This window comes from Plectrocnemia conspersa, unplaced genomic scaffold (genome assembly GCF_051122295.1).
Source record: "Plectrocnemia conspersa isolate PC_06_02 unplaced genomic scaffold, ASM5112229v1 ptg000009l, whole genome shotgun sequence".
NCBI lineage: Eukaryota > Metazoa > Arthropoda > Insecta > Trichoptera > Polycentropodidae > Plectrocnemia > Plectrocnemia conspersa.
The window spans coordinates 812,981-834,021 of NW_028277173.1; the positions used below are offsets into that span (position 1 = coordinate 812,981).

A 21,041-nucleotide genomic window follows, 5' to 3' on the forward strand; every position below is an offset into this window, starting at 1 on the left:
ACTGTGTTTATACGCATATAAAAGCCTGAGGGTGGTTTAGTGTTCGCCAATTTTTGTTGACTCGTTTAAATAAGTGTACTACAGACATTGAACAAAACATTTTTAAAACCGCAAAAACAATTTTTGAGGCGTAAACAAAAATTTAAATTATTGAATGGAATTTAATAATACAACTTCATCAATTACAGAAGGAAGAAAACTTGCACTCTGCCAACAAATTATCGCGAAAACACATTCCCTTTCACAACCAAAAAATAAAAGTGAAATTAGCTACTTAGCTTTTTAGTAATAGTGTAGCAGATGCGTTAGAATTTTGTAAAAAAAAAAGATTTTATAGGGATTGTAATCTTCATACGTAAAATAAAAATAATATTTAATATTTTAAATTAAAAAAAAATAAAACATTTCAACTTTAGGAAATCTCTATGTAAAGCAAACAATTTAGAGATTTTTAGCTTTTTTGAATATGTTAAAAAATACATAATATCTCTTTACCATAAATAATTTAATTTTCATGGATAGTGCTGAACACTAATTTGGTAGAACAAGAAGTAGTATTAAATTATATATTATTTTATAAAATAAGTCAGGACCATATAGAACTTTTTTTTGGTAATATTAGATCTCATGGAGAGCAAAATAATAATCCAACGGCACGACAGTTTAGGGCTATTCACAAAAAACTTCTTACTCACTTAGAATTAGGAGACTCGTTTAGGATTAATTGCATTCCGCTAGAAAATATTAGCATATTGTCTCCATCCAACCAAATTAATACAACATCAGATAGGCTTAGAATTACTGAAGGCAATGCTACTGATGATTTAAATTTATTACCAGATTTTTTAACTGCGAGTTAGCATGGCCGGTTATGTAGTAAAAAGTTTATCTAAAAAAATTGTTGTGTTGTTATGAATTTGCATAGGTTCCAATAATAATAATTTTATAAATCATAAAAATCGGGGAGGATTGTCTGATGACATTAAGAAAATTTGTTTAAAATGTTAAACAATTTACTTAATCAAAATTGTCAGAAAAAATTATTGCCTAAATATAATAAAGATTATATTGTAAGTAAAATTTTAAAATCAATTGAAGGTGTAGGAGATATTTTTAAATCCCTACAAGTAATCATTATTTGCATTTAATTAGAGCTGTTGCTGATAAATATGTAAATATTAAAATTCATTACTTAATTAAAATTAACAATGGAGAAAGCAAGCGATATTTATTAAGTAAGCTAATTCATTTAAAGGACTTTAATTATTTAAATTTGATTTGACTTTCATATTTACCTGTCATATCCAAAACACGTGTATTAGGTCCACTAAAGACACCACGTAAAAAAAGCGCGCCGTTTTTTCTACCTCAATGGTGGTGCGGAAATGAAGAACAAAATGTCTGTAATAAAAAACTAGTGATAAAAGTAAATTAATAAGGAAAAATATAAATTAAGAAAATACAAATGTGACAGCCCTATTCGTTTGTCAAACGTCACAAGGTCATTTTGCCCGTCGGCGAGCAAGAATACGCTACGATTTTTAATATGTGTCACCGCCTCTATTAATTTCTTTACTCTATGATATGGACATACAGTCGACATGCTGTCGACATGCCACCATTGTGCAAAACAAAGACATAATGCACAGAAATATCCTCAAATTAACTCTCCGTAAAAATGTCTAGGTTGTTTAAAAAAACCATGGAAACAAACTGAATATTTAATATATAATATATATTTAAAAAAAAAACATTGAGGAGTTTGTTTTCATATATAAAATATTATTTATTATTGAATTATTAATGAAGATAATTGTTGCGACCTCTCCCCTTTGGAGATGGCCGTCTTTTCTTTTCGAAGGACCACCGTCTCTCGACGGAATTAAACGCCTCTAACCATAGAAATGCTTTATTATCAGAGTTTACATCCTCAGAATCCTTGCTGACGCACGACCACACGCCGTGACAGCTGAGGCGTCTTCAGGTTATTTATACACAAAAAACCACGCACGGCCATAACACACTTTTATTCGGCCATGCATAAATATATGTAAAATTGTCGGAACATTCTCCCCCCTTGAAGGAACGTACATACTTTGAACAAGGGAAAAGTATTGTTCTTTCAAAACACTAGTTGAACAAACTTATTGAAAAACAGTTGGCTGAACGCAATTATATTAACTAATAAAAAAGGTTAGCCACTCGGCTAAATAAAAACTCTGCCACATAGGCGCAGAAATTATAACACATGAGTATTCCCAACCGAAAAACAATACCAAATTATATACAACAAAAATTATAATACACAAGTATACAGAAGAGTTAACACTTACAAACATTGTAACATATGAACATTGCAAAAACTTATGTTTGGAACATTTTTTCCTCCCTACACTTCAAGTAGCTTTGTATCTTATTTTGAAACGATACTTGCTTACTCACTATCTTCTAATTTATTATCTTCTAATTGTTTACGCACATTTGTTTTATTACACTGTGTCCTGTTGCTGCTCCACTGGTAAGAGTGCTAGCCTGCTGACTGCACGTTTGGTGATGCCGCTAGGCGTTTTTACCGAGACAACGCGTACAACTCCATCTTCTCCTGGCTGCAACCCGATCACCCGTCCAAGTTGCCATTGAAGAGGAGGCAGATTGTCCTCCCTCAACAACACCATGTCGCCAATGTCAGGATTGGAGGAACCCGATCTGAAGCTGCGCTGCTGCATCAATGTCACATACTCCTTGGACCACCTGGCCCAGAAGTGCTGCACCAGCTGCTGTAAACGTCTGTACTGAGACAGCCGTGACTCCGGCACGTCGTGCACGTTTTCCTGGGGACAAGCAGTTAGTGGCTCGCCGATAAGGAAATGACCAGGAGTCAATGGAACGAGGTCATTTGGATCATTGGAACTTGGAGTGAGCGGACGCGAATTTAATACTGACTCGAACTGCGCAACGACGGTACTGAAGGCCTCGTATGTTAAGGACGCGTTTCCCACTACCCTTACCAGATGTCGCTTGGCTGATTTGACAGCCGCTTCCCACAGACCACCAAAATGCGGTGACCGTGGTGGTATGAATCTCCATTGAATCCCTTGTTCAGCTAACGAAGCCGGAACTTCCTTGAAGTCGGCAGATCTTAGAAGCCTTCCTAGCTGACGAGAGGCTCCCACAAAATTCGTGGCATTATCGGAGTGCAACTCGGCAGGTTTGCCCCTCCTCCCGATAAATCGTCCCAAGGTGTTCATGAACTCATTTGTAGTGAGTCCCGTGACAACCTCCAGGTGCACTGCCTTTGTCGTAAAACACACAAAGACACACACATAGCCTTTCACCATTGATCGGTTCCGATATGCTTTGGTGGACACATCGCAGAATCCGACCAATTTGATCTTAGACAGATACTGCGCAAACCCATGGCGTGGGACAACTATTGCCTTTAGGCCATTTAAACCCCCGTACAACAATTGCCAGGAGCTGACTAAAGAGCTGGGGATTTTATCATCCCAGCCAAGCTTCTCCTTCCACAACTGCTGCATGTATATTTTTAATATTACAACAACGAGACTGACTAGACCCAGTGGATCAAAAATTTGTGCGATCGACTTGAGGATCTCCCTTTTGGTCACTGGGACTGTCTCCGGGAACGCTGCCATAAAAAAGAAACTATCTGTTCTCGTTTCCCAGCCCATTCCCAGTGTCGTTGACTCGTTCGTCTCAATGATATGGTGAGAGATCTGTCCCTTTGCGTCCTCCTTGAGATCGCTTATCACCCTCGGCTCGTTTGACAGCCATTTTCTCAGGGTGAAACAACCCTTTCTCAATATGACGTCAATTTGAGACCGTAATGCCTTAAGGGCTACAATGGAATCTGCTCCGGTGAGCAGGTCATCAACATAGAAATCATTTTTTATGACTGCAGAGGCTGCAGGAAAATCAACCTCTGCCTCGGCTGCAAGTTGATGCAGACAACGCACCGACAAAAATGAAGCTGGAGCTGTCCCGTACGTTACTGTGTTCAGCTGGAACGATTTCACGTCGTCCCGTGGGTCAGATCGCCACAGGATTTTTTGAAATCTCCTATGGGAGGCGTGAACCTGAACCTGCCGGTACATTTTCTCTATGTCAGCCGTAATCACATACGTGAACCGACGAAAACGAATCAACACGACAAAAATATTCTGCTGTAGTTTTGGACCAACCATCAGTAGATCATTGAGCGAGGCACCGTTGCTGGACTTGAACGATGCATCGAAAACCACTCGGAGCTTGGTTGTGAGGCTACTTTCCTTTATCACAGCATGGTGTGGAATGTAGTAACCCTCGTCCCTTATGGACGGATCGGTGGGAAGCTCAGACATGTGACCAAGAGAGATATACTCTTTAAGAAAGTCAGTATACTCATCCCGAATCTTTACAGACTTCGCCAGCTTTCTCTCTAAAGCAAAGAACCGCTTAAGCGCTGGCTCGTATGATACACCCAAAGTGCGGTCATCAGTTTTGAATGGAAGGCGTACAACAAATCTACCTTCCGTTGTACGACTTGTTGAACCCTTGAATTCTTCCTCGCACTTGTCGCTGTGACTAGCTCTTAGGTCATTACTGACCTCTTCGAGCTCCCAGAACTTTTTTAACTGCCTGTCCATCTGCACCAAGCTAAGATTGCAGGCAGGATCTTTAGCGACCGGTGCTAATATGCTACCTGACACTATCCACCCAAATGTGGAATTTGCCAGAATTACTACTGACCCATCCTCAAGTTCGATTCTTTTGCGCCCACTGCGCATTGATTCAAAGAACCAACTTGCGTTAAGGATGACATCCACCTCTCCCGGCAAGTCAAATTCATTGTCTGCCAGTTGAATATATCTAGGGATGGCCCTACGTACATTGCTGATGGCCATGCTTGGAATTTTTGCAGTCAATTTCGGCATGACCATAGCGTCAATTACCGACCCCTGCTTTTCTTTCCTCGAGGCTATTTTTAGCTTTACAGAGCCTTGACTAGCAGCCACAGACTCCGCTACACCCACTATGTTGGCGCTAGATTTGCGGATGTTCAAACCCAGCCTGTCAACCAGTGCACATGATACAAGGTTCGTCTCAGCGCCAGTGTCAAGAAGGGCACGGCAGACTTGCGTGGAATCATTTCGACCCCGGATGGAAAATTTTACCGTCGAAAGTAAAGCTATTTGCGATACTACCTTACCGGTTTGACCTGGTCGGCAGGCCATTACAGCGGAAATTGTCGCTTTTGGAGCTTCTGCTCGATCCCTATCTTCATGGAGCAGAAAGTGATGCCTTTTTGCACACACTGAGCAGCAACTGCCCCTGCAATTACCAGCACTATGACCTTTCCGCAGGCAATTAAAACATAGTGCGTTTCGTTTCACGATGACCCACCTTTTATGGACATGCAATTGTTTGAAATTGGGGCACTCACCCAACTTGTGAGTCCCCTTGCACTGAGGACATACCTCGCGCAACGGCTGATGGCTCACTTGGTGAACAACTTTAGGCTCCTTAATGGGGACCTGAGTCGGGATAATTGTGTTTTCCAACACTTGATGTTTCGTTTTTAGGAATGTTAACAACGCCTTGAACGTTGTCAATTTGATTGTTAGTGCTGTCGCTTCCCATTCGCGGGCCAGCACCACTGCCAATTTTGACACGATGATCTGCACTAGGACAAAATCCCAATGCTGCACTGGCAGCCCAAGACCTTCCAGTGCTCTTACGTGCAACGTAGCCGCATCGATCAGCTTCCTTAACCCCACATGGGAGCTGGCGCTAACCGTCGAAATACTGAGCAGTGCTCTCCAGTGCTCAGTGGCTAAAATTTTCGGGTTGTCGAACCGTGATCGCAACAACTCCCATGCGAAGTCAAATGACTGACCTGCGTACTCTATACCACGAAGGACTTCAGCGGCTTCCCCCTTGACCGAAGTCAACAAATAATGGACTTTCTCTTGATCTGATATGTTTGCCTTTCGGCAAACAATATTTAGAAAAAGGCTAGAGAAATGCGGCCAATCTTTGTAGTTACCTTCAAATGAAGGCAACCGAAGGGCAGGTAATGAGACATTAGTAGGCGGTGCGACTGTTGGGAGGGGGGGTTGCCCCCGTGCATATCGCACTATTAACTCTTTCGCGGCGTAAATGGCTTTGTAATAATCCCTTTCGAACGCCGAGGTAGCTTCATCGTCCACCTCACCTATGGTGCATTCGATGTCTTCCTGGACCTGCCTGAAGGTCCTTAAGACATCCACAACGTCATCAAGATGTACTTGAAGACCCGACGCGTCTCCTCTCGACACGCAGCCCTCAACAGCGTCGGCAAATCGCTTAAGCTGCGACTGCAGCCTAGAACGCTTCAGTATGTCGCGTTTTGACATATTGACTCGAAGGAAAAGTTTGAGGTTAGGAAATAACAAGTGGGGAACGGCTAACCACTAACCTAAATGTCCTCTCCTCCGTCTGCGCAGCTTCTCGACCCGGCGGCTTCCCTGTGATGCCCCGCAGTTGCTCAGCTGCTGCTGCCCCGAATGCTTCCTCAGCGAAGCGCTGGTGGTCCATCCGGCTCGTAGGACCAAATGTTGCGACCTCTCCCCTTTGGAGATGGCCGTCTTTTCTTTTCGAAGGACCACCGTCTCTCGACGGAATTAAACGCCTCTAACCATAGAAATGCTTTATTATCAGAGTTTACATCCTCAGAATCCTTGCTGACGCACGACCACACGCCGTGACAGCTGAGGCGTCTTCAGGTTATTTATACACAAAAAACCACGCACGGCCATAACACACTTTTATTCGGCCATGCATAAATATATGTAAAATTGTCGGAACAATAATAATAAATTATTCACTACCCTTGGAATCAAGATCGCAGGGATAGATCAATCGCAGTTAAACATTTACATTGCTTATAAGGTTCCAAATTGTGTATATAATGATTTTTTAGGTTTATTAAAAAATATGTTAAATAATATAAAGAATAAAAATATAGCTCGAGGAGATTTTAACATTGACATAATAAAAATACATACAGCATTACCAATTATATAACAATGATACAATCTTATAATTTCAACATTTTAAACAAATCTTTATACACAAGGATTCATTGATAGATAATATTATATCAAACTTTAATTTAATTGGATAAATTTATACTATCGTCAGTGCTTTAAGTAATCATAATATATTTCTTATAGAATGTCTGAATAATATGAAAAAATATACAGTTGTATATTCAAACATTCGTAGAAATCTGTTGAAAAGTACATATGTAAATGTATATATAACAATATTTTGTATACCACATTAAAAGTGTGATCCGTGTTTAAAAATAAATATATTTATAAACGTTTCTACAAACAAGTAGTAGTAGTATACATTTGCTAAATTCACAGCTGCATTCAGAGCAGGTAGTTGAAATAGAGACAGGGATTTTTGCTTAACACACTCAAAACATTGTTTAATAATAAAAAAATAATAGATTTTGGTTTTCAGAGACATTGAAGACGCAATGTAATTATTATATATTCTTAGGAAAAGCTGAAAATTAGATATTAAATGTTTTAATAAAAAATAGATCTTTATTATTATCTAATAAATGCATATGTATTTATCATTTACGAAATAAATAAATGACAGTACTTTTATATTATTTTTTATATGCACGAGCAGTACGTTACTTTGCAAATATTATACGAGTTTTCGAGTGATATAGCTCGCTTCACACAATTACTCGGCCCATCTCGTTACATGTCTGACAAGAGGGGCCTCTAGAGACTGTCGCGATGGATGATCTGATCCAGATGTCGTAAACATATCATCAATTTAAATAATATTGGAAGTTGTAATGTATAATGGCGCCAGGTGATTTTAATATACTCACTATATGTTAATTTAACAAGTTTTAATGTTATATAATATATATTTCTTTAAAAATCCAGTATTATTTTCAACGCACACTGTAATATAATCCATAGAGAGCCTAATATTGCTTAGAGCAAGAAATTTAATTTATAGAATATAAATATATTTTTTTAGAGGATCACAATTAGAATTCGTGATCATTATTGATACATTTCTGCCGAAATGAATCCTGGCTTTAAAATAATATACAGCACTTTATATACAAAGCAGACCCTATAATAGTTACTGATCATTTATTTATACTACTCACTTGCTTACTTGTTTTTAAATGTCTGTAAAAAATCAATAATTAAAATGCATTAATTAATATAACTTAAAACTAAAATTATTATTGTACATTTCTTGCTACTTAAAATATTATCACGGAACGCTAACGGTTTACGCGAGAAAAACCCGGAATATCACAAAAATGCAATTGGAAACACTTGTTTATTGATTATTAGTATTGATACTACTATTAATCATATGTTTTATTAATTTAAAAAGAAAACATGTACATAATATTAAAATTCATAAGTAAAAAGTAATACACTTTTTGCTCTCACACTAACAAAACATTTTTAAATACATTTTATGCGCAGCAAATTATTTTTAACAACAGTATGCATATTTAAAAAAATAGTTTAATAAGAAGCGCATACAATGTTTTTTACAACTTTTTTATAATAATTTAGATATTATAAGAATAAAAAATAATTCCTAATTTTTTACCCATATTCATTTGGAATATACTGTATGCGTATCGTCTAAAGAGTCTCTGAAATAATAGTATTAGTTAAGGAAAAAGAAACATTGTCAATTTGATTGACAAAATTGTTTCTCTCCTTGGTAATTAAATCTCTTGTAAGTATAAGTAAGTCCTGTGTTTGCACCCCATATCAGAATTAGTGATTATTTATTAAAGCAATTTTGATCGATTAGGTTTTTATAGATTTTCCTAATCTCACAAATCAATTTCGTAATAAATATTAAAAATACAATCCAGCTATGTCATGCATAAATATGTATATTTATAGTTTATAAATATAATAATATTATATTACACCGATTTACCGACTTTGATTTCAGTATGGTGTCTCACCATTTACTTAGTAGGTGTTTATTGTGTTTACCCTGTTGCAACGCATTGGAACAATAAATGTATAAATATCGATATAATTATTTTTTCATGACATTTATTTAAAAATTAAATTATTAAATATGAAAAATATAGTAATTATGCAGGACCGCGACCCACGGTTTGTTGGCTCTGTGTTGTTGGAAAAGGTGTTAATATAGGTAGCGCTTTAGGTCGTGCCGCCGCATTTGGTGTTCCCAAAGGACCGGTCTTCTGAAAAATGCAAAGAGTTGGTCAGAAAACGAGCGTCGGATTAAAATTGAACAACGAAGGGTCAACGAAGGTCCGTTCGACACAATCGCGTTTTTTTGAAAAAGGACAATTCATAAAAGTGTCTGTAAAACAGTTGAAAGCTGGACAGTTCAACAGACCCTATTTTTTGTGACTCGGAATTTTCAATTAATTTTTTGCTAGTTAAAACAAACTTTGTATTATATATGTATATATATCTAAACTGTACATGTGAAATATTTAACTCTTACCAAAGCAATGATATTTCTCAAATTACAAAGCTTAACAATTTATCCTAAAAAAGTATGTAAAAAATAATTAAAATAAGTTTGGTGTGTTTTTTGAAATATAAATAGCCAAAAATAAGACATAATTTATTTCAAAACAAATTTAATAAAAAACATTTAAAAGTTTTTGCTAAAATTGTCTTACTGTAAAATAATTTTAATTTTTTTTTCTTGAAACTAAAATCTGTAAGAAAAGCTCTAAATTCTTTTCTGCTTAAAAACTTTAAAAATAAAATTCTGCTTACTCTTTTTAAAGATCTGTTTTTTGTGAATCTTTACGTATTACTAATCTATTTGCAACTGTTAAATCAGTTATGAGTGTATTCTGCAGTTTTTATACAAAAATTTGGATTATTAAAAATACTAAATCGAATTCCACAAAAAATGTGAACATAATTTTTTTGATCACAAAACTTATTTTTAAACTATGTTTGATTGTGATTCAATTGTAAGGATTAGAAGAAACTTTCCTAAGGACACAAAATTCAAAGAAATTTATTTGCCAAAATATATAAAGCTTTTATTCAACAATAATTAATAGTAAAATATTAAAATAAAATTGAATTAAATATTTTTTAATTAAACAATGTCACGACAATAAAGAAGACAGATGGAGTGTCAAGCGACACAATGCAAATCAAGTACTCTCTCAGTCTCTTAGTGACTGCCGGACAATTAACACGTGATAAGAATGACGTATGACATATTCAGATTCGAACATAGTAAAAAAGTCCTTTGCAACTGCATACCAGACATTGAATTCGCTTAATTATACATTTTGAAAAAAAAAATATTCTAAATGAATACTTCATTGATTATTTATTTAACTATGTAATACTATCGAAAAATCATATTATGGGTATGCATATCAAATTCATTATAAAATATCAGATGTTGATAAACAGGACTGAAGAAGTATTTGATTTTTCTCCTTTGTGGGTACCTCAAGAGTGCAATTAGTATTTCTTTTCGATAATTATTTTTCGAGACTTCATAGAGAAAAATGTCAAATTGAGATTTGTACGAATATTTTTAAAAGGTTTACAACCACTGCCCACTTTATAACATAAGCAAAAGCGGGTTTATGCCTAATACGTATACTTCTTGGAAGGTTTTAATAGGGGTCTAGGAATGACAAAAAATTGTTTAAAATTTTTTAGCACTCGAACTCGCTTTATTTCTGCTTAAGTAATAAAAGAATCCATTCAGATAAGCACACCTTTCCGAAGGTGCTAGATGGTTGAAAATATGCATACTTTCTTGAATGATCGAAAGTAATCGAATGACCAACAATTTTTTGCGATTTTCTATTACTCTAACCGGTCGGCGGCTTTATCTTTGCTTTGGTGATCTAAGAATCCGCCTCGATAAGAAAAGAATACGCACAAGAATCGGCAGTATGCAAAATGATTTGAGACTATGCTTCCTTTTCGATCATCTAAAAAGATTTTTTATATTGTTTTTGTAACGTAGCAATAACTGTTATTGACAATTGTCTCCTTATTATTATAGACAGCAGAAGAAGCCTTAATTTTTTTGTTAAAATAATTGAAAAATATCAATTTTGAGCGAAACTCGAAATTTTAACGGGCAATTAAAGAGAAATTATATAATCTAAGAAACTTTCACCATTCGAAAAAAATAATGAATTTTTAGTTATTCTTTAAAAGCAGAAATATGTAAAATGGGGAAAGAACTTATTCGCAGTCACCACTTTAGCGCCCTGCTGGAGTGGCATTAAAGTGGTGATCCACCGACGTAATCTGGACATGAAAAACTAATTTGCGCCTCACCGTTCTCTGGACAACAGCGACCCCTTGCAGGGCGGGCACTAAAATATAATAAATTGTTCATTTTCTTTGTGATGCATTTGAATAACCTGTTAAGTCACGATATTTTTGATTTAAATAAAATAAATACATAAATAATGTGAAACCTCATACTTTAACAATGAATGTTGCAAAATTGCCTTATCCTCGTATTTCCCTGACCTTTTTCTTACAGTTTATCGCATTTTTAATGAATTGTAGTTAAATATATGATATATAGCGTTTAATATCTTCAGTTAAAACAAAATAAAATAGAAGCATTTCTATTATATTTTAAACTATAATCTATATAAATTTAATTTGTAAATAAAAGTGTTAATATATGTACATACGCATTTATGTATTGCGCATGTATAAAATTTGTAGATCAAGTTACTAAATATTGAGCAAAAACAATGAGAGAAATTTTCACTAGTCCCTTAGGGTCGTTAACGATTATGCCTTGGTCATTTTAGGGTTATCTGCGGTACGGGTTATAAAGGATGTCCCATTAAGCTGGTCACGAAACGAGACCCTTCATGGTGCTTGCTGTAACTGTTCATAAATATAGTCATCTTTAACGGATCTTAGGTTAAATATTTTGCATAAAAATTATTTGTCTAATTTCTGCGAATAAAATTTTTAAAAATATCTAAATAAATTGTTTTATTCAATACTATCAAACCTATGTTTCAGTTATCCAAAGTGCCAAATTTCCTACATATAAATAGTATCAATTTCATTTTAATCGATGCATTGCTTCTAGCAAAGCAATATTGACTCGATAATTTAACTCCTTCGCCGACTGGTAATGATCAGTTTTCCACAAATCTTGATTCCGGTGCGATACCTCGGATATAAATCACGATGTATGCGCTGCGGTGTTTTGGCGTCTGGATACTAATAAAATGTAATATCGAACTTGGCGTATCATATACATACATACATATGAAACGAATGAAACGATTCATTGTTTGGCTGAAATTGGAAAGCGGTTATTGCACATCACCGCGACAGCACACATATGTAACGGATCCCTGAAACTAGAGGCTGTTTTATTAATAATTGGATTCCGTCTTTCGACCATAAAACCGAAATGAAAAGCCTCGAAGTGCGCGATGCACCGACATTCCTACCGGTTAAAACTTTAATATTGCGCCAGCTCATACGTACTTCACCCTGAGAGATGTGGTCTATTCACAGTAGAAGTGTTAATGAGTGTGGTGCAAAGTAAAATTATATTTCGATGCAGCTTCTAGTTTGTTGATGCGGATACTAAAAACAAATTCGATTCAATTTTACATGAGCATACAAAATTATTGCAATTTGTGAAATGAAAATTTGATTTTTTTGTACAATAAAAAATACAACAATTTAAAGGCCGATTTAGTACTTAATTATATATTTGTTGAAATTATGTATTTTGAATCGCTTTCATATTATAATGGTAAAGCTTAAATCAATATCAAGGGTCAAAAAACCACTTTCAACCTAGGTAAAAGTTTAGAGACGCATTATATTCGAATTGGTACCATAAACGTGTCATTGCCTTATTCCAAAGTTGCGAAATTAATTTGCATTTTTGTCAAACAAACGTATACTAAGAAGGCAAACAGTTTCGATGAAAGGAATATTAAGAGTAGACTAGAGGCAGTGCCAATTTTAGTCGCTATTGTCTAAGAAGAATGCTCTTCTTGGATATGGCGTCGAATGGTAAAAGTTTACTGCTTCGAAATAATGCAGTTTTATGTTCTCGGATATGCAGCACACCCTCGAGGAACGGCCGGATATACGGCCTCTTCTTGGGATATCGGGATTCGGGAATGGATGAGTGGATTATCCCTCCACGTTCGATTTTGGACGCAAAGTAGGCCACTCGCACATACTATACGGATGCAACGTGTTGAACATTAAATTTTAATATGGCCGTCCGACTTCCAAAACAACACGGATAAGCTTCAATGAACGAATACGTGCAAAAGTACAATGGCGAAACGGGATTGAGGCTCTATATCACGTACATAAAAACCATAAGCCGCAAGCGTTAAATATAATTTAATTCGATAACTGCTTTAGGATAATGGGCGAATATAGGCGTTATAGGTTAGATCGTATTAGGGCTTTTAATATTGGTCTATCGGTATTCCGTATTTTAAATGATACTGCAATACTAATCCTCACTCAATGGTGTATTAGTCTATGTATACATATATACATATGTATGTATCAAAGGATTGATATAATAGAGGGATTTTTATCTGTTATTTCATATCACCCACAGAAGAAAAATTGCTAAAAAACCATGATGTAGATACATATTTTGCCACATCGGAATTAAAAGTAAGCTACTCTTAGATATTTTTTTCACATTTAAAACGTACCTGGTTTATTTGCAATTCAATCAAATTTAACTTATATGTGCATTAAATCGGAAGCAATGATAATGTTTATGTATTGGCCTCGGAACAAAAAAATTTAAGATTTCAGCACATGTTTATATAGTTTAACAATGTATTCTTCTAATCCTCACATACATTATGTATATATTTAATTTTCATAGTTATAATTTGCATTCCGAATATTTACATTCAATTAAATCGAACAAAACAAAATTATTAAACTGTTGTCATGTCGATGTCGGCCATCTTGTTTTATATTTGAATGCTTAATTTTCATTGGTCGACAACAAAAGAATACATTATAGCGGAGGCTCGAAAATTATCGTGCCAACACTATTTTTATTAATTATATTTAAATATATTTCTTTTGTTTACGTGTATTATTATACACCGTTCATACAAAGCGATACGATTTACAGGGTAGAGAATTAAACTGAGAATATTTAATTTTAAATTATGCGCGTCCGGAAGCGGCTTAGTTATAATTATATTATAGATAGATAGATAAGCCAAAATATTGTCGTAATAAATCGATAGTTAAGCCGAACTTACAGCAAGCGGAGCTACGCTGAATCGACCGAGACGAACCTTATAAGCAAGGGAAAGGTACAGCTCTCACACCAAATTTGTAATAAAGTAAGAACATATACGAATATATATTTATTATTGCACTGCTTTTATGCCTAATTCCAAAAATAATTATATTAAAAAACTATAAAAAACGCATGTACCATCAAAATGCGCAGTTTTTTTTTTGTAAGTTAAATTTTATTACTATGCAATTAATTAAATATATTTTTTTAAATGTAGTAAAAACTAATAAATGAAATGTTAAAAAAAAATAGTTTCACAATTTTATTTTATGTATTTTAGTATATATAAAATTGATTATTAATATTAGTCAATTTGTTATATTTAACACTATCCACTATTATATTGATCATGAAAGAAACGTTCATATCTTAAGTCACATTAAACCATAATATGACGAAGGCAATGCAAATTAAAAATTGTAACAGCTTAAAGCGAAACATTTAATATAAAAGATTCAAGCATATCATGCACTAGCCACATATATTACAGCGGGGTAATCATCACAACACATGTGTAAGTATTATTACAACACATTAAAATAAATAATTAAAAATCATAAGATTGAAACGTAGAGAATGCAGAAGAATATAAATAGCGCACAAATACGCTATTTTTAATATGTATGTATTGCATATTATATCTCTGTAGATTGGACAATCTATGGCACCGATACGACTTTGATTTTGTGCAGTAGACAAAAATCGTTTTACTGAACTTCCAATTACATTGTCACTAATTCCCGGGACAATTGTAGAGATTGGTTTTTGCGGTTGACTCTGATCCATTTTACATTTATCTCGATTGATTTTTAATAAAAAAGGTAACTTAATTAATTTTTTTTTAAATATACTTTTTTATTATTTTTTGGTGAAGAGCAAACGTATATGTTTTACTTAAATAAAAAAACATTATAATTTTTGATTTTATATTACAGAATTTTCTCGCGAAGCTCGTGGATTTTTCGCTCGCATCATTTTTCAATTTCGCTATATTTTTATTCAAAATTTATTATTTATGAAAATATATTGCAATATTGCAATATTTTGCGCTTCAATGTTGTATGTTAGACTCTAAGAGCATAATACAAAACTGATCATTGAAAAACTACTATAGGAACCGATCGTAAATCAAAGCTACAAAACGCGGTTAGATTCGGTTCGAAATTGTGCAGTGGTGAAATTGGATCTGGTAAGCTTTCAGATTGAGCTTTAATTGGTTTGGTGAAAAAAAAAAAAAATACATTTTTGTAAAATTTAATAGTATCGTACGTATCGTAGTAATATATTTTCAGGTAATGTAAAAAAGCGATAGATAATAGAAAAATAATATTTATAAAGAAATAAATATTTTTCCGTACTAATTTTTAAGTATATATTACTTCAATGCATGATACTAAATTAAGTTCTGATACTTTTTTTCTTATTTTAAAATTAATAAGAAACTGTAAAATAACATGTTAAAATGGCGCCCCAAAGTATTGCGAAGCAAATGCCACACAGCAATATTTATCTTTAATAATGACAAAAAAGACTAATTTACATTCCTCGTGAATATTATATGATTGTGAGGGTATCAAATACTTGCACAATTTTTTGAATTTAGAGGTAATTTTAACGATGATTTTGAACAAATAGAAAAAAATCATGTTTCTAAAGTAAAGCCATACACAATTTTTACACAATAATGAAAGGGTGATATCGTTACCAAACAATTTAATAATTGAAAATATTGCACATCTAACCCAAAATGTTAATCACCTGTAGGTACCGCTGAAAAACCACTCTTTGCTTGGAAAGGACGCGCGCTAGACCATACATTCCGCATAATAATATTGATGTTCTACTCTTTGGTTATCGATCGCTAAAGTAACCATTTTGACAGTTTCTTTTTTTAGTTATGAACACATTTTGAACACATTGTGAGTTTTTAAGAAGTGATACAATTGGCTCACAAACATCGTCATCTACGATTTTCAAGAGCTGTCTCGAACCACATTATAAAATATGTATACAGCAGCAGAGACGAACAGAGATGACCTAGAAGTCTGCATCGATATGAGAGACATCAGTGGATCATCCATGACGTCATGACGGTTAAATTTGTTATAAAAATACATAAATAAATGACATTAATAATATTTGCAAAATAAATAAGTTTTTCAATACAAATGAAATATTGTTCAAAAATGCCAAATATTAATTGACAATTCTTAAGAATTTTTATAAAATTGTTTTGCTAAATATTTTATATTTTTCTATCAATGGTGGTTCGTTTAAGGTCTGCTTGCTTCACGTGCTCGAAACTCAATTATGCACCTAGTTTTTTTTCTGAAAATACGAAACTTAATAACGTTATTCACCATAAAGGATCGAACGTGCAGATTTATGGCCTGGTGGTGTTATGAGGTGAGTAATTTCCACTGTGGCTAGTATTATATATCTAGTAGTGGCGTTCGTGCATTTTTCTATCCTAGCCTTGTCACTTCTTGCGGGCTGGAAATCTCTTTATGGGATTTTCTCTCAACTACACGCTCGGTAATCCTTTCGCTTGTGCAGGGATTCACAAGCGGATCCTTATGCGAAAAATTTATATAGAAACATACATTACATTTTTAAAAATTCTTATTTTATTGCAGTAATTGCTTTAACACTCCTACGTATTTAAAATTATTTTTAAATTTTTTTCAAGTTAGCAGAATATCAATTCTGTCACAGTGAATTTAAAAAAAATAGTTTAAAATATTGAAATCGTGGTTTTTGGATATTCTATTTATGAAGAAACAAAATTATGGAAATTTAAAAATAAAAAATTCCCAAGAAAAAAAATCAAAATTATTCAGAAAACTATAATGGGCAAAATAAAAATATTAAATACATTGAATTATTACAATACACACAGAAAAATATAAAAAATAATACATAGTAAGATAAATAATATATTAAAATTAAATTAGTAGTTGAATTAAATATAGCAAAATAAAAAACTAGCGTATTAACCTTTTTCGTGCCGCAGTATTTTTATATGGCTAGTAATACATGCCGCATATTTTTTAAGATAAGTCAAAAAAACATGATAAATATTGAGTTTATGCACATAATATTTTACTCAAATAATATTATATAAGTCTCTATTTTTGAACAATAAGAGCGTTTGCATATTGTCGATTTATTTTGTTATTCTTATAATTATTATACCAACTCTTATGCTCATATGTGAACACTATATTTTTTTAATGCTCAAGAGATGTCTATATATATTAAAAAAAATGTATTATTGGCTTGCGAAAAAACAGGAGCGGATCCCATGTCCTTGCGGCATGTCCAGCCGGACAACTATAGGCGAGTATGTCGATACTTTTACTTAAAAATAGCATTTAAAAAAATCCGATATTATTATTATAACAGTATTATTTATCGGTTGAAAATCTGTATTCAATTATAATGAGCATTTAAAATAAATCTAGCACTATGAAATCTCAGCCGCGCAAAGGGAACACTCGCGGCAAAAAGGTTAATACAATGAGTGGTAAGTATTAGGTTGTATTATAGCTTATCATTGTAAGGTGAGCTAATTATATTTTTTAGAAAGGTGTATTATTAGTGCTTATGTAGAAACTACAAAAACAGTTGACGACGAATGGTTCACCAAAAGTGTATACTTCTTTTTACTATCAAAAGTTGCAAAGGACACGTGTCAACGTTGTGAGCTGTGCTGCACGTAAAAGTTGCGATAAGCCTTATGAATGCAAAATAAACATACATGTATATACATATAAAACGTAATGTAGCACCTTATTCACATTTCTCAAAGTCTTACTAAATCCAAATCTAGCTATATAGTTAATTTAGTACGCCTCTTCCCGAAAATATAATAGCATTACTTTTTTCTTTCTCCTCCAAGCAAACGTTCCGTTACGATGATTTATAATATTTTCTCGTACGAAATTTGCGTTTTAATTGCGATTTTTAATCTTATCTCTCTTTTCGACCTGTATTCTTAATGAACATAGATTAAGTGGGACGCTTAATTAAACGGAAGGGTAGAAAAGGTGTAAAAAAATCACCTTAACTCCGAGAAGGCTCGAGGGTTTTTTATTATGATTTTTTTTAGTAATTAATACTTTGGAGGAAATAGGAAAAGTTTTGTGTTTTAAAGACAACAATATTATATAAGTAGTGCACGCGTGTAAGTTCATAGAAATTAAACAATGTATTTACAATGATCTTTTGCTTTTCTGTACAGGTCTTTCATATTTTTTTAAGGGAAAACACAATTGTTTTTTTTTGAGAATAAAAATAATAAAAATCCTTTGTCAAAAAGTATTAAATGTAACTGCCAAACCTGAAAATTCCGTCGTGCAATATTTCACGTTCAATTGACCGCGTGAAAGCTGTTAACGCTCGTTTTATTCGAATAGCATATTTATTGCCGCTAATTGTGGCGCTATGACTAACGTTAAAAATGCAACTACTCTCGATTGATTTATGGCGATATAAATTAGATAATAAATAAATGACCAATGCATTAAAACAGGGCGAGTCTGGGCCAGTCAATCAGATATAATGAATATCTATAAGTATTAACCACCAGACTGAAAGTCCGAGAATCGGTGACATCTATATCAATAATTATAAATTATTATGTGTAATGTAATTTATAATCAATAGTCATTGTTTTTTAATAATAACGCATTTTTTTTAAATAAAAATTTGATTGTCGCTGCCGGGGCTCGAACCCGCGACCTCAGAATTACTAGTCTGAAACGTTACGGACTACGCTATTTCATCCTTATATAAAAATGAATGCAGTTACTGCACTATAAAAAATGTAGTTAATGCACTATATTATATATTTAATATTAAATCAGTCGCGTTTAATAGTCGCTCGTGTTGGGTCGTGTTATTACATCGCTTAATCGTTATAGTTATAATAATAACTTATTAGTCGTTAAATATAATCACGCGAATATGTAAACATAAGTGAGAAATTGGTGATCGTGTGATTAATAAACCACTAAAAATTGTGACCATTAAAATACTAAATAAATACAAGCTGAAATAATAAAAAAATATTTGAAATGAACCAGTTTAATGTCAGTTATGAGAAGCTGGTCCAGGTGATATTTTATGATTTTTTTGTTTGTTTCTTTATATGTATTATTTTAATTACATATTTTTTTGTGTATTGAAATAATACAATTATTTTTTTTGACTGTTACAATGGTCTTAATTTAATTTAAATAAATAAAAATGTTAAAAATAATAGAATATGTAAAGAAAGATGTGTTGTTCTTTTCTCTTTTGCTTATTATCCAAGAGAGAAAAATACATATAAAAATCACTTATTGTCAATATTCAGATGTAAAATAAAGAAGTAAAGAAATATGAGTATTAAAAATAATATTAGTGTAATTGCGCAACACTCACGGATGGGCGAGCTATTTTAAAATGCATAATGTTGACCATGACCATCATCGTTTGCGAAAAAAGTAGAGAAAAGGTAACAAAATAAAAAGTTGTAAGTAACTATCTAACCCCCTCCACTCGACCGCTCGCTTCACGCCAGATTTGTATCCTTTCCGGCGACGCCCGAGCACAGACGCCAGTCGCATCCCGACGCCGGTCCGGGCCGGTGGCGTCGCTAGCTTCGGCGGCGTCGCTGGCGTTGACGTTCCGCGAGTGTTGCCAGTGCGAATAATACAATTCGACCGTTAGGTTCGTAGTGTCTGTGGTGCAACGACTGTGGTCGACCTGTGGTACGTGCGACGCGACTCGACGACGTAGAACGTGCACGGTCAGTCCTAAATTTATTTCTATTTTATAAGTAAATAGTATTGAAACGTGTTTCAATACTATTTAACGTACCGGTAACGCTTTTACGCTATGAAGCTTCTAGAGCAAAAACAAACTTATAAACTTACTGTGATCTGTAGTAGCGAATTTCGTTAATAGGGACTGTTAATGGCAATTACTTTGCCATTAACATTAGTTCAATTGTAGACAAGGTTTAGTGGTTTAAAATATCGAATTCTTAATTAAAATTCAATATTTATCTTGCTCATATTTTACAAAAAAAAGAGTAATTTGTTTTAAATATTCTTGTACAAAATATTGTTATTACAAAACGTTTGATTAGTGTTATCTATGCACTTAAATATTTACAAAAAATCATTTAATTCAAAACTTACCGTTATTGTTGTTCGTCTGAAAACGAACAAGTGAATTTTTGTATCAATTTTAAAAATAGAAACGAGCCGCAAACATATGGTATTATAATTTGATACAGCAGCAGTTCTCAATTAAATTTATTCACGGAACCCTTTTATATATTTTCTTAACCCATTGCATTCCTAAAAATGCAATTTGCGAAAATTAAAACCTAAACTTATTTTTTAAATCATCATAACTTATTCATTATTTTCCGTTTTAACGTCAAATTAAAAATACAGTTTCGAAATGATCATTTTTTATATTAACAATGGTAGAATTAGTAAACGTCAAACTGTGGATCGCGTAACAATAAAATAAAAAATAAATTTATGTTTAGAATCATGAAATGTACATATTTCAAAACTAAAAGCGTTACAGGTTATAATGAAACGATTATAAAATACTTTAACTAATTTTTAAAACAACAAATATCAATCTTTTTACCTCTACAATAA

The 21,041-nt window shown here is 33.4% G+C and overlaps 1 protein-coding gene and 1 long non-coding RNA gene across 2 annotated transcripts in view; one reads left to right on the forward strand and one right to left on the reverse strand.

The window, feature by feature from the left end:
* Positions 1 to 766: 766 nt before the first annotated feature.
* Positions 767 to 20,046, reverse strand: LOC148231462 (uncharacterized). Its single transcript, XR_015810569.1, has 4 exons — positions 19,912 to 20,046; positions 9,179 to 9,271; positions 1,296 to 1,401; positions 767 to 889 (listed from the first exon to the last, which is right to left on the reverse strand). It is a non-coding gene; the product is annotated as an uncharacterized LOC148231462 (long non-coding RNA).
* Positions 19,981 to 21,041, forward strand: part of Neto (Neuropilin and tolloid-like) — a 228,289-nt gene continuing 227,228 nt past the window's right edge. The window contains exon 1 of the mRNA XM_088191360.1: positions 19,981 to 20,170. The gene's annotated coding sequence lies outside the window, so the exon portion shown is untranslated. The remainder of the gene's footprint in view (positions 20,171 to 21,041) is intronic.